This window comes from Sinohyriopsis cumingii, unplaced genomic scaffold, assembly GCF_028554795.1.
Source record: "Sinohyriopsis cumingii isolate HCF-2022 unplaced genomic scaffold, ASM2855479v2 utg000646l, whole genome shotgun sequence".
NCBI classification, from domain to species: Eukaryota; Metazoa; Mollusca; class Bivalvia; order Unionida; family Unionidae; genus Sinohyriopsis; species Sinohyriopsis cumingii.
In genome coordinates, this window is record NW_028315921.1 from 1,327,954 (window position 1) to 1,342,373 (window position 14,420).

A 14,420-nucleotide genomic window follows, 5' to 3' on the forward strand; every position below is an offset into this window, starting at 1 on the left:
CACTGTAATGCTTGAGACTCGTCTCGTAAGCAGCCAGGGGTGATGCTTGTGTTGCGGATTGTCGCCCGTGGCTTGCAACAATGAAGGTACAGGACTCACGGTATTAATTCAGTTCCCATAGTAAACCTATGCAAACACCATGCTATTAAAAATTCAATAACTTAAAAGTTTTTTGTGCTCATGATCAAACCTATACTTATTAGTTTAGATGAACCCTTGCTGTCAGCTTCTGTGTAGAGGAAAGGATATGAGCCGCGGCATTTCCGGACCTGCGTGGTGTTTGAAACATGTGCTTTCAATTCCACACCAAACAGTCAGGCGCTAATTTTAGTAATGAGTGTTCGAAACTCAAAACTGTAAAAGGACCGAAATTCCATCAATAAAACAATGTCTCTATTTTTTTAAATTACAACTAAGATAAGCTCTCAAAATATTATTTTTCCTAAAACATAACTTACGTTATTAACCAATGCTGGTCAGCCAAACACATATATACCCTTATTTTACGTTCACCCATTTCCATGATGGTTTGCAGTTTTCCATTTCATTAGTACCGTGTGTCCTACAGACTCCGGTGGCCTAGTGGTTAGAGCGTCCGCCCTGGATGCGGGAGGTCGTGGGTTCCAAACTCGGCCGAGTAATACCAAAGACTTGTAAAAATGTTACTAACAGTTGCCTAGCTTGGCGCTCAGCATAAAGAGGTTAGTGTTAGGACTAGTCGGACTGGTGTCAGGATAATGTGACTGGGTGGGACATGATGATACATGTCTGCGGCATGATGCCCCAGTGCTAGACATCACTATAAACTGTCACACTGCAGACATCGTAACGATATGACTGGAAATTTGGTAAAGCTACGTTAAAAATTTAAATCACACACACACACACACACACACACACAGAGAGAGAGAAAGGTTTATGTCTCTTTACGATATTTTTGATGAGATTTAGGTGCCCTTCATCAATTATCATTCAGGTTTATGAGCCCTTATTGATTATTACAATAGGTAAAAATAATTAATAAACTTGCACGTAAAAAGCAATCCCTTGGGTGGGGTCTACAGCATCAGCGGAAAATGACAATTTCAAAAACATTTAAAAGCTGTTTGAAACAACCCCTAACTGATGTGTGCACACGTCGTTCATCTTATTAGGCTATTAATTGTCACTGATGTTACGGATGGGTAACCGCCACTTTGCAACTACATATTTAGGGGTTGATTCAAAGCAGCAGAAGGATTATACGGTCTTGTCCATGGTGATGTTTTGAAAACTATAAAAATAATAAATTGCTTACTATAGTGTGTGTGTGTGTGTGTGTGTGTGTGTGTGTGTGTTTGACGTAGCTTTTACAGTCTGAGTCACATCGCTACGATGTCTACAAGGTGACACTTCATAGCTAAGTCCAGGGGCAACATGCCGCAGACATGTGGCATCCTGTCCAGTCGCATTATCCTAACAACTGGCTTACCAGTCCTAACACTAACCTCTGAATGCTGTGCGACAAGCGAGGCAGCTAAAGGCACCAGTTTGTGTTTTTTTTATAAGGACCCAAATTCACTAATGAGGCACAAATCAATGTCTCTGACAGGTTAACTCATTATATACGTTTCTTTCCTTAATGCATACCTTTTTGCTGTATCAATATGCGTCTATCATTTCAAAAAAATAAATGTAAACAATAAATAAAGCTTGGATCTGAAAATATTGCAACCTAAATGGTGTATATCAATACCTACGTTACTGTCGCTAGTGTTATTAGGAGCCAATTTTGTCAGATAAAGATGAAAAATAAAACTGAAGATCGAATTAAAAAGTCTCTGAATCAATCTTTGAGAAATCTAAAAGCAAATTCTGAATAATTATACATTGAACGTTCATTTACGAGACTTCAGAATATAGGTCACGATGGTCATGATACATACGTAACCCTTATTTACGCACGAAATTTTTGTGTGTAAAACGAGGGTTTTGGGGAGTATAAAAGGCGCTCAAAATTCACTCGTACGTTTTATTATTTTTTTAAAAAAAGCAACCAAATAAATGATTATTGATGATACATAAAACCTTTACGTGCTATATGTTCTGATGTTCATTGGTTATAAAACATTGGGATACTTACGTTACTTGGTCCAAATAATATGAAATCAACATCAAAGTATTTAATAAACTCATGTTTCATATATGTCTGAAAATAAAATATTGATAAATCTATTAAGTAATATTTTGACAAATTTGATCATAAATAATGCTTATTAATACGTACGTTACCGATACATACGTGACAAAGATACACTAAACAACGGGACATGTGATGATAGCCGGCCAACTTTGCATGCTGAAAGGTGTCATGTGGCTATCTTTCAATTCTCAGTATAAAAAAACACCAAGTACAACGAGGACAGGCCAGTAAAATTGTGTTAAACTCTATGTACTAAAGCCCAACTATAGGTAAGTGGTTCCAATTAGAACTTTTGATTGACACTAAAGTTTTTATTGGACAGGAATCAGTAAAAAAGAGAATATATCATACATTAAAATATAGTGACCTCTTTGTTTACAAGCGATGTAATCACTGTGTATAAAGTACTGATACATACGTTACAGAGCGTAACGTATGCATTAAGACTTAATCCAGAACAAAAGTGATTATGAGTGTAAAATATGAGTACAATTTAGATCTTCAGTTAAGCTCTACTATACAGATATTCTTAAAAACACAAAAATGGATACAATTTTAACAAGTTTTAAAAGTGACTGAATGACATGAGTATATTCGGTAACTAATGGTTGATAGACTAGCATACAAAAGAACAAATCTAGGGAAACAAATCAATGCAAAGGTAAATTAGAAACAAACCATAAGTGTAAATATTTATAAAAATAAAAAAAAAAAAACTTCAGCTATCCTCAATACTTCATGCGATAATTTCTTAACGTATTATCGATACTTACATTATTAGTCCTTACCAGTGAAACCGTGGGGAATCTAGGTTTGCATTTGACTCGTTCTTGTCTTATGTTACGTGTTTAGGCTCTAATAAGCAATAACTAGAAAAAAGTGAAGACACCAAGCTTTGTAAAATTTAACAAAAAAATGAGTTATTTCCTTGGAAAAAAATAATGTAACAAGGAAAAAGTGGAACTTAGGGTTTTAAGAATCCAATCCAAAAATAATCCAAGAATTACAAATTAGAAGTCCTAATAATATAATGTTGTAAAGAAATTTGAGTTCAAGACCCAACGAAAATCCGAAATAGAAGGTGATGACGTATACTACAGCTAGTATAGTGTGCTGTTATGTCTACAGTTCTTTGTTATTCCACAGACAATAATATACCGGTGTTTGAATTCCGAATAAAATTCAAAGAATTGTCTTTGTCCAAGAATTTTGTATTAGCACTAAACTATTTCCAGGAAAACGAATTAATCTTTTAGAATCCAAATAATTGGACTAAAATGTAAAATGTAACTCCAAACTGGTCACAACAAAACGAACTCCTTGACATAAAGTGTTTTAAAGCCCAAATTGACTAAATTCTCCATAAACATCGATATTAAGCATGACTACTGTGCAATTCTGGTAAAACCAATATTTCGAAATAGAGGTTATTTACATCTAAAGTCACGTAGATGTACGACCTTGACAAAAACCAATCAATTTACTCCTAGAATAAGATAAAAATAGAAAGTTGTTTACTTGACTCACTGGTTTCCGAAACAAGGTCGGGAATTAGGTCAGCTTTAGGTGTTAACGACAAAGCATTCAGGTCAAACTAATTTCTGGAAAATGCCAAATTCAGTATTTTAAAAAAATATATTACTTTAACATATAATACAATTTTTTTTAAAAACTTACAGACGATTCAATTAAAGCAAATATAAATTAAATCAAATATACATAACACTTGTTTATTTTAGAATGTCCAAAACAAGAAAGGAAATACAAAAGGCCAACAGGGAACGCCAGACGGCTAAAGGTCCTGTGTTCCTCCAAAAAGTGAGAGCTAGGCAAAGGCAATATTACGTGCAATCGTCACAGGTAAGAAGAAAAGGGAGGAGAGAAACATGAAAAATAAATTAAGAAACAGACTTTCATGGCTGAAAAAAAAGAAAGAGAAGAAAACAACAAAACCATAAGTGAACAGACCAGTGGATATGACAGTGATATTGTACCAAGTAATGAAGAGCAGAATGATCACCTGATAGTAAGGATACTATTTATTACTAAAATTAACAAAGGAAAAGGTTTGCAGATGATCAGGCGTAGGGCTCTTGTGCGTTCCCACAAAAATGTAGATATTCTGAAATCCGATGTTTCAAACCTGAGATGTGTGATAAAGACAAAAATTAGAAAATTGAGCGACTAAGTAAAAAAACTCAAAACTGTTGACAGCACCCAAGGAATTACACCAAGTAAAGGAGCCGTTGCAGATGTTGAAAAGTTATGTCTGACCCCAACAAGGCGGAATCTTGTAAGAAGAAAACTCCTTGTATGCAATGGAGTTTGTCTAAAATAAAAGCGTCAAAATAGTTGTTTGAATTTCCGTGTTTTACACTACGACACATACGTTACCATTCTACGTTACAAAAACATTTTATAAAATACATTAGTTATTTTGTTTTATTTTAACATTTCGAGAATTCTTTAATTAGGCATACAAATTTTATTCATTTTATCTTCCTATAAAATATAAAATAAGTCATAATGATTATATCAGATCAATGATCATGTGAATAACGATGATGTTCAACTGTCACATACAGGAGAAAATACTAAAATGACCAATGTACGTGTTTAATGTGGTTAATCAAACATATTTGTAATAATTTCGTGCCATATTTTTATGATCAAAAGGAAAGCAAGAAAACTGAGTGAAAACAGTTATAACTTTAATGAACAGTCTCTTGTCGTGTTTACCTGATAAATACGTTATATTTTTGGAGTAACTGGAAAGGCATACACACTTTAAACTTTCATGATTATATGTTGTGTCAGAAACTGTTATGGTTAGAATGGTATTAACTTGATAACTGAAAAAGTTTTTGATGTTTGAATATTCAGTATTATCAATTTAAATGAAATTTAAGATACGAGTAATTTTGGTAAAGATGCATGTTACTTTACGCACATTTATCGGTCTTTTTTCAAAACTCATAATAGCAAAACACAATAATGTTTTGAATTAAATTTATGTTAAATTATTGCAAAATACCTAATTATACAATTTTCAAGCATTTTCTCGGTATAATTTTATTTGTAAATCATTTTAAAAAATACTTTCATATACGAGAATTAAGGTTTTGAGACCATATTTGTGAGTAAACATAAGTAAAATATGGATCAATTGGTGCCGTTAAAATTTTTACAACATATTTCTCTGATAAATAGGCGAATACAGTAGTTGTTGCGATATCATTTTTTTCTTCCCTTTTTATACGTCTAATTGCGCCTCATTATTGAATGTGGGTCTAATGTTTGTTACAGTGACCGCTGATTAACTATTTATACTTAACTTTAATCTAAGTAACGTTGATCTAAGTACTCGTGTCAGTTAGAATTAATCACAATCTGTTTTCCGTTGTGATCATGTGAGGTCATTTGGTTAAAATGCATTTTAAAATGACAAACTAGGGTCAATAAGCCGTACAACCTAATACCATGCCACAAAAGTGTATGAAGCCACTTGGGCATCGAACTACACCAAGTAAAAGTTGGTCACGGTGACTAACATTTCACACGATAAGGATAGTTAAGTACTTAAGATTTCCTCTACACCAGTGGTTCCCAAACTTTCTCGGGCCACCGCCCCCTTGGTTATCCTCAGCGCCCCCTACCTTACCCTGTCATAAGCATTATTTGGTATTAGCGCACCACCACGGTAATCCCATCGCCCACTTTGGGAACCACTGCTTTTCACCATTGTTCCAGCTAGAGTGATCGTGTTTTAGGTTCATAATTCAACATAATATTTATAGTGCATGTAGCTTTGACGGGTAGCATCAAGCGTCGTGATTTGGGATAATTGATTCAAGAATTAGCTGAAAGCCCCCACTCCACTTCGCCCTAAAGCTACTGGACACAGTGGGTAACTTTCTATTATCATACACTGTAAACTCCACCATTAACTAACTTATCTGGCCTATTTGTCGAATTCAGTGATGACACACGGGGGGCGGGGGGGGGGGGTGGTCTTGATCACCGCTATCCTCTTCATATCAGAAGGTTCCGAAGCATCCCAGTTTCCATCATTAGATGGCCAACGTATGATTCTAATGGAAAACTTTGACCATGGTAGCTTTTAATGTCTTCAATTTGTGGGTTCTTTATACATAGCATTATACGGTATTTATGAAAGGGGTCGTCCATTAATTATGTCAACAAAATGGGGGGGGAGGGGGTTTGAAGAAGTTTGACAATTGTTGACATGGGGGAGGGGGGAGTTCAAGATAAATTGACGTCAACAATGTTATTTTTTACAATAAATTTAATAAATCAAAAAAATAGGAAATTAGTCGGTGCGTTGGTATGGCACACGCTCGCCCGTCAAGAGCCCACCAGTTTAATACTAAACCGGTTGAGCTCTTGCCAAGGAAGTCATAGTCTTGCATCATCATATTTTGTTTTTATTCAATGTAGATTGTTGACTGTAGACAGTCCTTAAAGCACCAGATGTATCTGAGAGCGACTTGCACAGATTTCCATCTCTTTTCTTCAATCAGTCTTTGAAAGTTAATAACTTTCTACCTCGATCGGCAAAGGCATTCAAAATTCTTCCATATGATCTATATTGTCATTCCATTCAGCTGTCGTTGCTTGAACGGATCTGCAGAATCTGTCACCTCTATGTTGCTTCACAAGTCATGTTGAAGAAGCATGTTCAACAGCACCGACAACGCGATCTTGGGCCTAGGCAATTACCACATGCTCCTCAGCCGCAAAGAATTCGGCCAGTACGAGTGGCTGCCAAAAGACAGAGAGAGCTGATGGCAATTATTGCTCATGGAAAGATGTTAAGCGCAGAATGGTTAGATGAAGATGATTTTGACTTGTCGGGTGTATCGGTTCCACAAGAAATTAATGAATCAGCCACTATGCCCATTATAACAATTGAGGAACATTTGGCTTCCCCATGGGAAGATGACAGAAGCTAGAATATATACTCTCGATTTTTTCATGAATTCAAAGTGTTATAGTCAATTTGAAATCTGTTAAACAAGTAAAACCAACGTATTAAAATTTATTTGTAGACCTTTTAATTTCCTTAGTTCTATTTTTAGCATAAAAGCCAGCCGCATAAAATATTGTTAGTTTGTAGGGGGGTAAAATTTTATTAGGGGGTCACGGAAAGTTTGACAGTTGTTGACAAGGGGGGAGTGGGGTGGTAAAAAATTGCCTAAAAATTGTTGACATAATTAATGGACGTCCCCAACGTAGGTTGGTAGATTTGAAATACATGAACTGAACTAGGTAAATGTATGAAGTTTAGTGCATGTTATATTTTGAAACTGGTGTAAACCAAACTGAAACCTACACTTCTGTCTTTAGTCACGTCTACCTCAACAATCCAGGCACCCCTTTTAGTAAATCTACAAGTGCACTGTTCTTCCTTGATATGGTAGATGTGTACACTTTTATTTTTAGAGGTGTGAGATGTATATGGTTGGCATTAATATGCTACACTGATACGTGTTCATTCATTATAATGAATCTTGTCTTTATTACAAGGAAAAGATGTCTGTTTTAAGTTACGTGTCAGTTTGAAATCCATTTTTCGGAAAAAACGTATATAAATTAAAAGGGATGGCGATATTATGGCTGAATTAAAGTAATGTATGCGCACTTACACTGATTGTTGTATCTGCTAAATACTATACACTCTCTTACATACATACGAAACGTATCAACTTTCTGTAATGGTACTCACTCACAAACAGTGCAATTAATACATTTGGTTTCCAGAGTAAAATATTTTACTCATAAGTATAACGTTGAGAAACAGAACACCAGTCTAGAAATCGAATAAGGCAGCTCACCGTCTAGTGACAGACAAGTGTGATGGGTTCCTTAAGTTAAATGATAAGTGTGTCCAACAAAAAAAAACACCCTATGAAACCACATATCCTTCAAATTAATAATCCAATATGAGATTTAAGCAATGTATTAGGATGTACTTTTAAAGCTTAATGTCATGGAGAAATGCATGTGTTCAGGCACGCCGACGCTAAATGTCATTCTAAATTGCATCATGCAGATAACCTGACTGTCAGCAAAAGTTTTAAAAATGACATCATCTTATCAGTCAAAACCACCGATCCCGACGGTGACACCATCAAGCTTCTGTGTAATTGCAATCTGCCATCAGGACCTTTCCTTTTGAGAAATGGTAAAATTATGCATCTCGTCTATTTCCATTTCATACAAAATTTTATCAAATATTTGAAAAAAGTAGCTGATATATTTTTGCTAGTTCCTGAAAATAAAAACAGCCTTCCAAATAAAAGATTTAAAGATGCCGTCGCTTAAAAGAAATCCATCGCTTAAAATATAAAGACTGTATCATAATTTGGTGTGCAAAAATATATATTTGTGGTAATTAGACTTTGTGGTCATGATGATATTTCGATCGTATATGCATATGCATATAACAACCTATATCATTACATTAATGGTAGAGATATCCTGATCATGCTCTGACGGGTCAGCATATTTTGTTTTCAAAAACATCTGTTTTGAAAGTTAATCTGAGATCAGTTGAGATCAAATGCTAAACATAGCATGCACTAATTTCATATGGTCTTAATATTAATATGGATTAGAAATTTTCATTTAAGAAGTTTCCTCTTATGTTGCTGACAATATGTGATGCATGACCTGAAAGTTATTACATCGCGTCAACGCTAAACTTGCGAAACCGTATTCAAAGTTATTACATCACGGAAACGTTAAGGTGCTCAAAGGTACTACAGTCGCGTAAACGCTAAGCCTGCGAATCCGTATTAAAAGTTATTACATCACGGAAACGTTAAGGTACTCAAAGGTGCTACAATCGCGTAAACGCTAAGCCTGCGAATCCGTATTCAAAGTTATTACATCACGGAAACGTTAAGGTACTCAAAGGTACTACAATCGCGTAAACGCTAAGCCTGCAAATACGGTATTTAAAGTTGTTTGCGATTCCAATTTATATATGTATGCAACACATAGAACAAATTTCAAAGAGCATTACGTATATTTAAGAGCATCTTTTTCAACATTGAAAAGTTCTTCCAGGTCTTAATTGACGTACACTTGTATAATAATGTAACCTAAAATAAATAGAAACACGAATAATTAAAAGTAAGATTAGCATATTTTACTGTAGACGATATTGAGATTTCGAGAGACATTCTTCTGGAGACAGTTTTAAAGTACAACTGTACCACTGAGGCTACAGTCCTGAAATTAGCACCTACTGTCCTTTAGTCATCCATATAACAGGTAATCTGCCCTGAAATTATCACCTACCGTACTTCAGTCATCTTTATTACAGGTAATCAGCTAGATCAATATCATAGGTAAATGGACTTCCGCGGGGGTGGGGGACGGACAAAATCAATTGTGCACTATATAAACAGCACCTTTGATTTTGGCTTTATGCAGGCACCGCCTGGAATTTATTTATAGGATACCTCATTACAGACTTACCACCTGTCGATTTTCCTAAACGTTTACACGAGAGAGAGAGAGAGAGAGAGAGAGAGAGAGAGAGAGGATTAGAGAGTAATCTATTCAGAAGTGGTGACAGGGAATGTTAACATATTCAAGTGCTAACGATTTTATCGCTTCTTATCAGTAGCTACAAATCTTGTGTTTTCACTGGAGAGTGAAAAATGGGTTAACATGACACATTTACGTAAATATTATATTGCCACTTAACCAGTATGGATATTCAATCTACATTATGCTAAAAACAAAAAATGTGGAGAAACAGCTGACTATGGGTTAGCGTTTAAGATTGTTACTTAAGAATGCCGGTTTGTAAGGGTGGTACTACAGGAACCTAAACGCATATTCTGTCTGTGTGTGTGTGTGTGTGTGTGTGTCTGTCCGTGTATCTGTGTGTGTGTGAGCGAGAGTTGAAAGCATCGCAAGATTAATTTTTTTCTTCATCAAAATCATTACTTTCATTTGCATCGCTAAACCAACGCACAAACTAGCTAACAATATACACGAGAGAGATAGAGAGATCAGATATTATGATATTGTGCCTGCATAATTTGTTTGTTTTTCCTTCTATCTTTACTTTTGTGAGTTCAGAACAAAATTAAATGGTGACTGTCGTTAGTCAATGTCGACGCCTATAAATGTCTTCAGTAAGAAGAAGAATAAGATACGTACTGATGTCAGCGGACAAATCTACCGAAAACACACAAACATACACACACACACGTTCGTGTTTCTATTTATTTTAGGTTACATTATTGTACAACTGTACAGTGATAACTTGTCTACTGCAATATATCTTGAAATGTCAAAACGCCTTAATAAAACTGAAGAAAGTTGCTGGGATTTTAACAAAACTGTTTTTTTTTGTTTGTAAAGGTATACTTTTGCATGTTCACCGCAGGTAAGGGTAATCAATGTACAAAACTAATCCGACAAGAACTATTTTTCATTGTTCGCATGAATAATTGGTTAATTGGGGAGTTTTTCTAATGCTCCAAAAGTAATGAGTAATGAGTCGATGATTTTGTTTCTAAATGGGTTACCCAATTGTCTATAGTCTGGCCTCTGAACAAAGAAACAACGTCCGATAACCTATAACAAGATCTTCACCGTGAATTCATCGTTGAAGGCACTTTAGAATAAGATATGATTTATTATCATTTGGATACAAAGGAAAGTTCAGTATTGAGAAACAAATGTAGAGAATATATAGCACAATGTTTCACTATCTTGCAAACCTGTTTTCCATTAGGTGGTGAAATCAAGTTTGCAGACGGAAAAAGACTGACTTACGAAATCTGTGTGAAATTCTGGCTGACATCATTCTTTGTTTTTACTAGCGTGGATCGGGCAAAGAGGGATGGGGCACTAAGGAGGCAGGGGCAAGTTTTTATGTACAAATTTAATGCCGCAATCAGCGACCTACTATACAAAAAAACAATAGAAAATCAAATACACAAGTGAGATCAAAAAGGTCCATATTTGTGGATATCTATATTAAAACAAAGCATAAGAATATTATCCACTTGACCAAACAAGTCAATAGCAGTTCATAGCAGAAGAAGTTTATGCACCCCCAAACCCAAATATCTACCTGCAATGTTCATGTCCGAAGAACATTTTTGACACCATGTGATGCTCACAGTGCAAACACAAGCTCTCTTCCTTGATGACAGTTCTGAAAAACGGTGTGTACTAAACAGGCTGAGGCAACTGAAAATAGTTCTCATCCAAGCCGTTTTTTAAATATTCTACTTGCCCCAAACCCATATGTTTACTCATTTGGGAGGCTAGCTCTTCTTCCTAGCCGACTATTTGTATTTCACTATCAACATACTGCAGAGTAACTATGGAAGTCGTACATGACTTGCATCAAACATACTGCAGAGTAACTATGGAATTCGTACATGACTTGCATCAATTTCAAGAAAAAAACACAAGCCCGAAACACCTAGTTCACAAATATATTCATATATTTAAATAGTAAACAATAATAGATGAAAAAGTCACACCAGAGCCTTCAGTTAAGAAAATTGCCAGGGGCCAGTTTACCAAACGGTACCCTGACACCTTAAGAATTAGGCTGAAAATGGTGTGTGTCAAACGTTGCGTACATATCACGTATTTGGACATTATCTATTAAAAAAGTATTAAAGGAAACCTTTTTGTGCGCACGATTAAACAATTTATTACGCCTTTAGAAAAGCTACTACTTTGCAACAAAAAACACTGCCATATTTGCACTGTGAGTTAAGACTGGCTGCATTTATTGAAAAATTTCAAACTGTTTGCAACCTACAATGCTTTTGGTCTTTGTTTACCAACGTAACATCAGTACAGAATCAAAATTTCTTTACAATGTTTCATGGATGTCAAGAAGAGATTTTGAAGTTAACAATTTTAAGAGGGAATAACAGAAATGCTGTGTTAGTTGCCAGTGACAGAAGTGAACGGTTTCTATAAACTCTTCTAGCAAACTTAAAGAAATTACACATTTAAGTAAACACTGTGCTTCAGAAGTACCGTTAGACAGATATAAAGCATGCAGTTCCTAACCTTTCATTGTCATTCTGGAGATGCTAATAGCAGCAATCATGTTGGATGGGTGTGTGTTAGGGTGGAGGTTTCGTTGCAGTAGCAGTCTAGCTAATCTGAAGAGATCAAAATTTAATCAATTAACATTAGACCATGCTGGAATATTGATATATTGCTGTGTGGGACCCTGTTAAACTTACAAAGTGACATATCAAATAAATGCATTGATTCATAGCCATTGAAATTGACCACACATATACAATTACTCAATACATTTTAACAGAGATATTTCTTCTCAGATACCAATTCACTTACAACCAAATTTAATGATTTCTGGAGTTTAAAAAAAGTAAATAATAAGATAAGGTATAGAACAAATATTTACAGTGGAAAATTCAGTTCAAGGTAAAAAGCATTTCACCTGCTTGGCTTTAATAAGCACGTACCATAAAACAACTCCTGCAGAAGCTAAATCTGTCAAAGTCACTCTCTTGTGCACTTAGATCAGAATGAGTATCTGGATGAGATTCAAGCTATTGTTGGGTTTTTTTCAGCATGACTAACCTATTAATTCTAATCTTTTACCATGCAAACTGAGACCTGCAAAAAGAAAAGAAACACGTGATACTTGTGTACTTTTAACATTCAGTGAAAACATAAGAATTTCAGAGGAGAAACTGTATGTGTATTTTCAAATGCATGAAACTGCTACATAATTTTAAGCTTTTCCCTCTTTGGTAACTGAACCTAGAAATTTTAAGATATAAACATAACATTGAAACATTTCCTAGTATCACCCAGGTGTGTGATATGAATCTCTTATGTCAACTTCACAGTTGGGTAATGAAGGTAGAAATTATGTCGGTGTGCTAAAACGTTCATTCTTCTCACAAAAATATAACCAGCAATATGCCATATGCATCACTATTTCTAAGAGCGTTCCACTGGTGACATTCAACATTTACAACTCTATGTTTATGTATGATTCCTCTGAATTCTGTCTGCTCCTGTGGAGTTAAATTTCTTTTTAAGTATGCATGCTGACATGCTATGCAATTGTTTATGTGTGTCTGTATTGAAATGCGAATAATGTTCATACAAATAGTACAGAAAGTGCAAGACAATACATTCAGGTCACCATTTTGTTTCCATTATAAGTAAGTAAAGTCCTAAATAAGCTACTTTGTTATATCTTAACAGTTCTCACAATGAGGTACAAAACAGTTACCTCCCTCTCCAAAGAGCATTGCATACAAACACTAAGTGATATATGGAAAAAGGAAGGAAAAATATAAAGAAGCTAATGCATAAAAATAATTTCAATATACACATAGCAACATAAACGTACAATCGATGTGGCTGACTGCACCATCAAAACATTATCAATTTTCCTTATGGGGGCAGGGGCCAGTCTTTATGTACAAATTTAATGCCGCAATCAGCGACCTAGTATAAAAAAAAAATCATAAAAAATCAAATACACAAGTGAGATCAAAAGAACCATATTTTTGGATACCTATATTAAAACAAAGCATAAAAATATTAACCACTTGACCAGAGAAGTCAATGGCAGTTCACAGCAGAGGAAGTTTATGCACCCCAACCCCAAATATCTACCTGCAATTTTCATGAACGAAGGTCATTTTTGACAACATGTGATGCTCACAGTGCAAACCCAATCCCTTTTGCTAGATGACAAGTCTGAAAAACAGTGTGTACTAAACAGGCTGATGCAATTAAAAATAGTTCTCATCCAAGCCGTTTGTGAGATATTCTACTTGCCCCAAACTCATGTGTTCACTGCTATGGGAGGCTAGCTCTTCTTCCTAGTCGACTATTGGTACTTCACTATCAACATACTGCAGAGTAAATATGCAAGGTGTACATGCCTGACATCAATTTCAAGAAAAACACAAGCCCGAACACCTAGTTTACCAATATATCAATGTCTTTAAAAAGTAAACAATAATAGCCTAAAATGTCACATCAGAGCCTTAATTTAAGAATTTTGCCAGGGGCCAGTTTACCAAACTGTACCCTGCCACCTAATGATCAGGACTGTTGACATTAAATTAATTAACTGCCAAACATCCTACCCCGAATCGTAGAACTTGTTCTTTACGGAAGTGTGTGTATGTGTGATTTGGATTTTTAACGTAGCTTTAACAATTTTTCA